The sequence below is a fragment of the Triticum dicoccoides genome, chromosome 6B, assembly GCF_002162155.2.
Source record: "Triticum dicoccoides isolate Atlit2015 ecotype Zavitan chromosome 6B, WEW_v2.0, whole genome shotgun sequence".
Lineage (NCBI taxonomy): Eukaryota > Viridiplantae > Streptophyta > Magnoliopsida > Poales > Poaceae > Triticum > Triticum dicoccoides.
This window is the reverse complement of record NC_041391.1, coordinates 82,812,763-82,824,281: the sequence shown is the minus strand read 5'-3', so window position 1 is coordinate 82,824,281 and position 11,519 is coordinate 82,812,763.

Below are 11,519 nucleotides of genomic sequence, written 5' to 3'. Positions count from 1 at the left end.
GTGATGTTGTCCGGGCCTCCGAGGTGCAGCAGGAGGAATGACGCCCAGAACGCGACAATCGGGTGTGCGCCTGCAGCGCCTGCGAGGGAGAGGTGGCCGAGGGCGTATGTGGCGGTGCAGTCAGCCAGCTGATACGCCAGCCAGAGCAGGAACCGCAGCACCGGGTGGCCTCCACGCCTGCGGATCCCGGCAAAGAGGAAGAGGGCGATCTGGAGCCCGAGGATGAAGATCACCAGGATCTGGATGGCCCAATGGTTCCAGATGTCCCGTGGCCAAGCAGTAGCAGCCATTGCTCCTGTCCGCACGGTGCGGCCGGATGACTGGAAGTACCTGCAGTTTCACGAAATATGTACGCAAATCACTATAAGCTACACCCGTGCTCTTAACTAAATGTACGTACGTAAATATAGGATACATACTGTCGTCAAAAATCGGTCCATCTTCGGCCGAGACGAGGATGCGGCAGGTAGCGAAGAAGGCAAAATTTGAAGATGATCAGACTCGTTACTCTTGTCTTGACCCCAACCAACTAGTAGTCTCTACTATTAAAGGAGAATCGAACGTCGTGATGGTTCGACCTCTTCTAGCGCTATCGATAGGTCTTTCCACCCAGCCACCCACGATCTTCACGATAAAAAAAATCTGAGAAACCAGCCAACCGCTCCCACACGTTTTGCCGAAAAAGAAAAATAAGAAAAAACAAAATCACGCCCCACGTCCCACGCCCCATATGCCCCGCCGCCTCGCTCCAGATCCTCTCACCGCAAAAAAAATCGCCGCTGCCTATGCTCGCCGCCCTGCCCCCACGCGTCACCTAGGCGGCCTAGATCTCGACCCGCCGCCACTCACCCTCGAGTAGAAGCACCCTGCGCGGCCATCCACCTCGTCCGCTTCCATATGCCGCAACCCAACGTCGCCCAACTGGAGCGCCGCCGCGCCAGCTCGCCATAGCACCAAGCGCATCCCCTACCGCAAATGTCTTGGCTAGCCGCCGCCCCAGCCAGTCGCGTATGGGCAGGTACGGGCCGACGGCCTCCTCCCGGAGACCCGGACTCGATCTTCCCCACATCCTTGCCAGTCCCCATATCCAGGAGAGACAGCGGGGGCACGGCCCAAGATCGGCGACAGGGCACGAGCGGACATTGGAGAGACGAGATCGACAGGTTACCAGCAGAAGCTGCCCACTCCAGGAAGAAACGAACTGCAAGAAGTGCACTTGGTAATTCACTCGATTGTTATCTCTCTCCCTTCCTCTATTTGTCTCTGGGTATTGGCCTCCTGAGTTTTTTTTCTGATTCTAGGTGGTGTTGCATTGGACTAGCTGGTGTTCCGTTGAAAGGAAGACGAATCTGAGCTGGAAGATGAGGTTGGAGGCATCCTACGTGTAGTTCCTTCTTGTTGCGAATCGAAAGCTCGCTTGTGAGAATCCCTCGTTTCTTGGTTCTAATCCCACGTGATGATATTCCAGATTTGGCCTTCTCTTCATCTACCGCGAACCACTAGCGTCATTTAGGCATGTGTCTTGCTTGACTTGTTGATTCATAATTACACAGTGCACTTTGTTTTTCTATGGTGATTTATTGCTTTGTTCTTAATTTTGCAGTACCGGGCAAGAACAGCTTCAACAACATCTCACATCATCAAGTAGGTGTGACTATCCTCTGTACAGAACTTGCCAAAAAGTCATTATATGTACTCTTGTCATAGTGCTAAACGAAATGACATACAAGAACGACTGTTTGTTAGAATATTTACTATTGCACTCAGTCGGTTTCTAAATATAAGTCGTTTTAGAGATTTCAATACGGGCGTCATACGGATGTATGTGAACGTATTTGAGTGTAGATTCACTCATTTTGCTTCATGTGTAGTCCATACTGAAATCTCTAAAAGGTCTTATATTTAGGAACGAAGATAGCATTAGGTTGCTACCTATGAAAAATTGAAAATTGAAAGGAAGAGCTTTGATAATGAGCTAAATTAACCAGATCGAATAAAGAACTACACGTTCCACACCGAAATGGTGAGTTGTGCAGCTTTTATACACATGCCAATCAAAACTATCAAACCCTGCAACCTACTGGCCAATCTCTATTTTTATCTATTCCATTATTACTTTTTGACCTGGTCGACCTACATTATCACCTGCTGATTTGTCACTCAGTAGGCTAGATGCAGAGACCAAGAAGGCACATTATTGGAGCTACAGAAAGCTCCGACGGCGTATTTTTTCTAACATGAACTAGGGACTGGACGCGTAGAGAGTTGGAGCCCGTGGATGAAGCACGTGTCCTGCTTAGTCCAGCTGCACATGGCGAAGGAAGGTGTTCTTTTATTGGTAAGTAAGTTAACTTACCACCAAGGATGGTAGTGTTTACTAGGTTGTGTTAACCTAACACAGAGGATGGAGCTTTTACCGTTTTGTGAAATTTTTTAATGGCAATTTGAATGAAGGCCATTTACAAAGTTTATATGTCTTTGAATCTTCTAATATAAAACTTTGTTTACTTATTATGTTGTCCCTGTTAGATTACTTAATTTACATTAACACTGGACCTGCAAGGAAGTACTTATCTAATAAATGAAATATACATGATTCAGTTTACTGGTGCGTGTCAAGCATGTTTACAACAGTATTGGTAGTATAGTGTGCTGGATCAAATTTATTGGTGCGTGTCCCACCTTCCAGTTGCAATTTGATTCAGTGAGTGATATGGTTAGTCGAAGATGAGGTAGGGCATATTATATTTTCTGTTTGGTTCAACGATTTGTCAACTGTAAACTTTGTTCATAGTCATGTGATTTCAGTATTTCGTCAATCTCTCCAAATAGGTGAACCATGGCTGTTCATTGCTGGGTGTCAATGCTCCTACATAATCCACCTCTTCTAGCGCTATCGATAGGTCTTTCCACCCAGCCACCCACGATCTTCACGATAAAAAAAATCTGAGAAACCAGCCAACCGCTCCCACACGTTTTGCCGAAAAAGAAAAATAAGAAAAAACAAAATCACGCCCCACGTCCCACGCCCCATATGCCCCGCCGCCTCGCTCCAGATCCTCTCACCGCAAAAAAAATCGCCGCTGCCTATGCTCGCCGCCCTGCCCCCACGCGTCACCTAGGCGGCCTAGATCTCGACCCGCCGCCACTCACCCTCGAGTAGAAGCACCCTGCGCGGCCATCCGCCTCGTCCGCTTCCATATGCCGCAACCCAACGTCGCCCAACTGGAGCGCCGCCGCGCCAGCTCGCCATAGCACCAAGCGCATCCCCTACCGCAAATGTCTTGGCTAGCCGCCGCCCCAGCCAGTCGCGTATGGGCAGGTACGGGCCGACGGCCTCCTCCCGGAGACCCGGACTCGATCTTCCCCACATCCTTGCCAGTCCCCATATCCAGGAGAGACAGCGGGGGCACGGCCCAAGATCGGCGACAGGGCACGAGCGGACATTGGAGAGACGAGATCGACAGGTTACCAGCAGAAGCTGCCCACTCCAGGAAGAAACGAACTGCAAGAAGTGCACTTGGTAATTCACTCGATTGTTATCTCTCTCCCTTCCTCTATTTGTCTCTGGGTATTGGCCTCCTGAGTTTTTTTTCTGATTCTAGGTGGTGTTGCATTGGACTAGCTGGTGTTCCGTTGGAAGGAAGACGAATCTGAGCTGGAAGATGAGGTTGGAGGCATCCTACGTGTAGTTCCTTCTTGTTGCGAATCGAAAGCTCGCTTGTGAGAATCCCTCGTTTCTTGGTTCTAATCCCACGTGATGATATTCCAGATTTGGCCTTCTCTTCATCTACCGCGAACCACTAGCGTCATTTAGGCATGTGTCTTGCTTGACTTGTTGATTCATAATTACACAGTGCACTTTGTTTTTCTATGGTGATTTATTGCTTTGTTCTTAATTTTGCAGTACCGGGCAAGAACAGCTTCAACAACATCTCACATCATCAAGTAGGTGTGACTATCCTCTGTACAGAACTTGCCAAAAAGTCATTATATGTACTCTTGTCATAGTGCTAAACGAAATGACATGCAAGAACGACTGTTTGTTAGAATATTTACTATTGCACTCAGTCGGTTTCTAAATATAAGTCGTTTTAGAGATTTCAATACGGGCGTCATACGGATGTATGTGAACGTATTTGAGTGTAGATTCACTCATTTTGCTTCATGTGTAGTCCATACTGAAATCTCTAAAAGGTCTTATATTTAGGAACGAAGATAGCATTAGGTTGCTACCTATGAAAAATTGAAAATTGAAAGGAAGAGCTTTGATAATGAGCTAAATTAACCAGATCGAATAAAGAACTACATGTTCCACACCGAAATGGTGAGTTGTGCAGCTTTTATACACATGCCAATCAAAACTATCAAACCCTGCAACCTACTGGCCAATCTCTATTTTTATCTATTCCATTATTACTTTTTGACCTGGTCGACCTACATTATCACCTGCTGATTTGTCACTCAGTAGGCTAGATGCAGAGACCAAGAAGGCACATTATTGGAGCTACAGAAAGCTCCGACGGCGTATTTTTTCTAACATGAACTAGGGACTGGACGCGTAGAGAGTTGGAGCCCGTGGATGAAGCACGTGTCCTGCTTAGTCCAGCTGCACATGGCGAAGGAAGGTGTTCTTTTATTGGTAAGTAAGTTAACTTACCACCAAGGATGGTAGTGTTTACTAGGTTGTGTTAACCTAACACAGAGGATGGAGCTTTTACCGTTTTGTGAAATTTTTTAATGGCAATTTGAATGAAGGCCATTTACAAAGTTTATATGTCTTTGAATCTTCTAATATAAAACTTCGTTTACTTATTATGTTGTCCCTGTTAGATTACTTAATTTACATTAACACTGGACCTGCAAGGAAGTACTTATCTAATAAATGAAATATACATGATTCAGTTTACTGGTGCGTGTCAAGCATGTTTACAACAGTATTGGTAGTATAGTGTGCTGGATCAAATTTATTGGTGCGTGTCCCACCTTCCAGTTGCAATTTGATTCAGTGAGTGATATGGTTAGTCGAAGATGAGGTAGGGCATATTATATTTTCTGTTTGGTTCAACGATTTGTCAACTGTAAACTTTGTTCATAGTCATGTGATTTCAGTATTTCGTCAATCTCTCCAAATAGGTGAACCATGGCTGTTCATTGCTGGGTGTCAATGCTCCTACATAATCCACCTCTCAGTGTAGTGTTCTGATGGCCTATATTTTGGTTCAGCCTTACACACTTACAGGATATATGAATTCTAATTAGATGTACGTAGACCTTGATGTACAAGCACTCATTTTACTCCTTTTTGCATCCTCATTACAAGCCCATGTACATTTTCTAGACTGTACATACCAGCATGGTGGTAGTTAGAGGGCCATGTTCTAGACTGTACATACCAGCATGGTGGTAGTTAGAGGGCCATGTTCTAGACTGTACATACCAGCATGGAGGTTCAACACTGTTTGCATAGCCATCCTCATTACAAGGACTCATGAATGATCAGGCATGCATAAAAATAATCAAGTGCATAATCCTGAAACTAAGATCAGTTTTCTCCTACGAACAAACAACTCACTTCTATGACACACCAACAACAAAACCAGCACTGCATCTTGTGGTCTCGCGATGGCCTGTGGTGACGGCCCAAAGTATCATAGAACCATGTATATATGTCTTTCACATATGTAATATGGGATCATACGCTCTTGGAAAATGTGCATGGACTATGCAAACAGTGCCTTCCTTCTGTATACTGTTGGAATCTATTAGCTATCTCGGTGGAGTTGATCTTTTAAGTTCTTAGATGAGAATCAACAACATAGTTGTTTCTTATTTGATGCATCTACTCACTTGTATATGTCTTCCACATATGTAATATGGGATCGTACGCTCCTGGAAACCATTGCAACAAGGAGATAAGAATGTGACTTTGATAGAGGGCGGACACAAAGCTGACAAGAGGATGTGCACAGGCAACTACTGCAAGGAGATGGAAAAAATCGAGAGAACATGACTCGATCCTGGGCGGGGCAGATCGACAGGAGTGGCACAAAAATGTTAATTGTCATTGTGAGATGTTGAATATGCAGCATACATAGCATTAATGTTCTATGTCACATATGGGATGGCCGTTTTGCCCTTGGGGAGCATATGCTTCTGAACACTTAGTTAAACAAAATTCTTTTTTTACATTTCATGTTAGTGTAATAAGCATTCTTGACAATTTTCATGTGGAACGGTCTAGCGGTGCTTATCAAAGAAAAAATAAATAAATGTAATACATTAGGTGTTCGACTTGTTTTTCTTTGACACACCTCAAAATGCTTAAGCTTTCCTCCTGAAAATTCAGATGTGACCATAAGCACATCTATCAATTTTAGTTTTTTTACACTTCAAAAAACATTTTTTTTGTCCGTGGGAGCATGTGCTTTTGGGAGTTGAATTGGATTTCCAGTCACATATTCATTATTCCTGTTAATATTAATGTGTCGAAGGCATGATAATTCATGACGATATGAACACGCGGTAGTGACTGAAGTTATAGAAGGCATTATGCATCTGGTGGGAAGGAAAAAGCCACATCCCAACCTCTGCCAAAGAGATTACGGGGGAACGATGATGTGCGGTGGAGAAGAAGAAAGCGTGTGGTGGAAGGAAAAGGCCACATCACAACCTTCACCAAAGAGATTATGGGAAGATGAGTAAAAGACATGATTGTTTACTGGATAATAGAAGCCACGTGACTTCATAAAAAAAGAAATCACATAAATGTCTTTCTTCAAAGTTCTTATAACCTGGTTATTGAATACAATGTGATGAGTGTGTCTATGTACCATGTATCTTTTCACTTCATTAGCAATACTAAAGTAAGACATTTAATGTCCATCCATCCATCAAAGAGATAATGGAAACCACCACTATAGCATGATTGAGAACCGCAACAAGGAGGCAACATCAACACGAGGTAGAGATGATGGTCAGATGAAGAGGGGTGTGGTAACAAGGGGCACATTGCCTTTAGGGACGAAAAAAGTGAAGAAAAAAACATGCAAGGTTTTGTGGCATAGTGAATATAGGAGTAGCACTGGGATATAGGAGTAATACGCATCCAGCAGCAAAGTACCATGTACGTAAAGTCGGCCCTCCAATTACTACAGAAGTATTTTCTGTCTCTGCTGGTGAAGTCGGCCCTCAAATTTCAGTAAAAATCAGGGTGCCAGCAGCGTGATGTTTCTATAATGTTTCAGGAGAATAGCTGGATCTTTCTGCACAGTTATTGCCTCCAACTTTCTAAATAAGTATAAAAAAAGATGTCACTTATGTTTCCTTTAGAAAATACTGAACATATGAGCTACTCTAGGTTGCATGCTAAATTATGATTAGAAGTATCTCTATTCTTCAATCTAAGGCGTCTTATTCATTTTTAATATTGTTCTTTTATGCATGTTATTGATACCTGCATCTCTCCTGATCCCATCTGATGTAGAAACAAATTAGTTGGTTGGTTTCCCCATAATTTTGTGCTAATTACTCTACACCCGTCTAGGATTTTTATTCCCCCGTTGCAACGCACGGGCAATTACCTAGTAGCTACTAATCTTAGGATTAGGAAGCGATCAAAATAATGGTACTGAGGACGGGCTCAACGGACGGGCCCACTGGAGCCCTTTTTCCAAACGATAAAAAAAAGATATTTCCAAGATTCATGAAAATTCAAAAACAAGCCAGTGAAAACTTGTATGTATTTGCGATGGATCTGTACAATTTTGTTCAAAATATTATGATTCGCAAGCTCCCAAAATAAAATAATTCTGGCCCAACAATTAAAAACTGGCCCATATTTATGCACATATTTTTTTTTGTCTACACTACCTATGAAAGTACTTCTTCCATAAAGAAATATAAAAGCGTTTAGATCACTACTTTAGTCTACACAAAAAAAAATCGCTACATTAGTGATCTAAACACTTATATTTCCTTACAGAGGGAGTATATTGTTATTAAATTTTTCTTGAATATGTTATATTTGTATTTGTGCATGTACAATTTTTTTTTAAAATTTTTTGTGATGTGGAAATATGTTTCTTAAAAAAGTACTGCAATAAGCTTGTCCTCATTTCACAATTTTCGATGTCTTTCTTGTTTTTTTAGGTGTTGGGAAGAATATTTTGTGAGGTGGCTAAGGTTAATTTGGACATCAGTTCTATTGAGTTAGCTTAAGAAATAAAACTTGTGACTTGTTCCTTGTAAAAGAAGGCAGTGAAATCTTGCTGTCTCGCCGATAGTGCGAGTCATCTACTCCCTTCGGTCATTTTTAGTCTGCATATAAGTATTGTCTGAAGTCAAAGTATCTCTACTTTGACTAAACTTATAGAAAGAACTATCAATATTCCCAATGCCAAATCAATATTGTTAGATTCATTATGAAATATAGTTTCATAGTATATATACTTGGTAATGTAGTTGATATTTTTTAATATAAATTTGTTCAAACTTTGTAAAGTTTGACTTGACACAAATCTAATACACAGAGTAAAATGAACCAGATGCAGTATAACGGAATGGCATGAGGAAGCAACATAATCCTTTTTGTAGTAGCTGCAGCTGCAATCATTTTTTATGATAAAAAAATGATTATAGAAGCAACAACTACAAAAAGGATCCATCGCAAAAAAAAATTCAAAAAGGATTATGTTTGCTTTTTTTTTCCTGAGGATTATGCTGCTTCCTCATGCCATTCCTGCAATCATAGACATGCAGCCTAATATGATACTTCCATCGATCGACAAGCATTTCAAATTAATCACGAATGGCATAATAACTGTTGATATGGCTATTTTGGCCGAAAAAAACTAGCAGAATCATTGTCCGGCTTCGGATTGCCACAATTTATGAAGGGTGTACCAAATCAAGTCCGTGAGCCTCCATTTTAGAGCTCGTCGGGAATTGGTTTGGAGGGCGTGCCACTTGTTCACGATCATTTCTGTCATGTTTCCTACTAGAGTGTGGTTTTCTGTAGCTTAGACTACATGGTACTCCTTATCTTTGCCATCCATTTCTGCATCGCGATCCGTGCAGACGCATTTGTCTTTTTTTTTCTCAAACGACACAACAAATAAACTTCAAATTTTGTAGAACAACAACAATATTTTTTCATCTGGGAAAAAACTTTCAGATCTTCATTTTTTATATTGTTTCATTTTAGAGAAACAAAAAAGAGAAATCTGCAAAGTTTGAAGTTCATATATGGTTTCATTTTAGAGAAACAAAAAAAGAGAAATCTGCTTGTTGTAAGTTAGTTGGAGAGTACGGATCTCAAAGCAAGGCTGGAGGGTTGAGGATAAGAGGTTCCATGTAGCCTGAGCTACAAAGAAACATTGTGTTCCTACTATCTGCAGATATAAAAAGGGCATCGCCATCGAAAATTCGCTGCTGAGCCCGTGCTCAAATGAGCCCGAAATCCACACCGCTCGCACCGCCCCTCGCACCAGGGTGGCGCGGACGACCTTGATCTCCTTCACCACTGGCGCCCGCCACGTCGCCCGTCCGCGCAGGTGCGGGCGGTGTGGCCCCGGACGGGCCGATCGCTGTGATCTTCTTCTTCTACGGCGCCATGGCGATGAAGAGACTACTGTACTAACTAACAGACCAGATTCTCACAACTAATGCCCCCCTACCTGGCACGCCAAAGATGTCGGGGAAACCGAACACCTATGGGGTCACAAGGATCCCTTCTATGTTCGGTGGGGGGTTAGCTTCACGAAGAGCAGGTCGAGCCGTTAGCACACAAGGATTTTTACCCAGGTTCGGGCCGCAAAGATGCGTAATACCCTAGTCCTGCTAATCTGGATATATGTGTTCTTGAGCTTTTAAACTAGCTACGGTGCGTGCCTTGTCCAAAAGTCCGAATCGTCTCTCTGTATGCCTTGGGCCTCCTTTTATATGCAAAGGGGTTACCACAGTGGCACACAGGAGGTGGCAAGCTACAGTGATCGAGCTTATCACTCGGTCAACGTAGGACAAATGCATTTAATGCGCTGCCTACGTGTCCTCTTGCTTTATCGGGGATGGCAACAGAAGCCATCCCGTCTTTCGCCGCTCCTCCTTGCTTCGACACGCGTCTAGGCTGACAAGGCGTGCAGTGCCACGCTGGCTAACTAGCTGCTGCGTTGGCACAATGGTAAAGCTTCCACAAAGATCTGCACGCCGCCACGCAGGCGCCTGCTTAGCTGGCACGCCTATCGTCGCACTGGAGTGGTGGTGAGGTGGCGAAACCTTGTCGGCGTGGGCCTGGCCGCGACCCAGTGATCGTGCCCGGCAAGGCTTGCCGGGGGCCTTGGAGTCGTCCGGCAAGGGCCTTGCCGGGTGTCTTTATCTTCTGGTCCCACGTGGATCTGTGGGATGTCAATCTTTACGAGGATCTGTATGCTACCAGACATGTACCCTCCAGATCTTGGTCTTCAACATTGTCAATGGTGTCAGAGCTCTCAGCCCCAAGGGTGATGGACTTGCTGGTGCTGTGCAGGTCGCCCCGGTAAGACCCTTGCCGGGGGTGGTCCAGCTCGCTCTCTGCCCCTTGTTATTCGAGTATCTGCCTTGGTAGTCTTTTGGTTTTGTCTTCCTCTACCCCGCTAAGCCCTGCTGCAGGTGTAGTTGTGACTGCCCGTGCACTAGTAAGGATACAGAAGTAGAAGTACCCGTACAAAATTTTGTACACCGACACTCAGGTATACATTATCTATCTGCATTATTACATTACTCATCATATTCAGTTGCTGTCTTATTTGCTCAATCTTTACCGGCAGTTCTTTCAGATTAGTAACTTCTACAGAGAGCTCGGATATGATGGCATTGATGACTTCCATCTCCTAAAATGGAACCAATCTTCGTCACAGCAATAAGTACAGCCTCGGCCATTTGAGCTATTCAGCAAAGAGAGTGCATGCTACATGATTGAGTAGAAAATTCATCTAGAATGAACTGAATTAGCTCATGCATGAATAAACAGTAGTTTATACCCCTTAGCCCATGTCATTCCACTTTTTTTCTCAACTAAATTTATCGATTTATAGCATATCTAAAATCAAGCAATGGTCTATCATGTGTGAAGATACCAGGTATCATCGCATCAGAGAATCCCTTTGTCCACTGAAATCTCCCCATGGATCAGAGTTAACGGCACTAGTAATGGATGGAATTCCTAACTGAACTTCACACGGCAGAATTTGCAAAAGATACGAGGATTTTGGCTCATATTCTAGAATAGAAATACCCAATCGAAGAGATAAATTGCATCACAAGCAACGTTCAGTCAAAGTCATTCTCTGTTTTCAAAACTAAGGCGGAAGCACCTAGCCTAATTCAAGAAATGAATTAATGAATAAGTAGAGAACGTGGATGATAGGTGGCACAAAGAATAGAACAGAAGAAACCTACTAAGCTGCTGGATGGAATATCCGATTGTCATCTCTTTTGACTGTCATCAGGACTACAGAAAGATTTCCTTTGCAGGAAGTTTG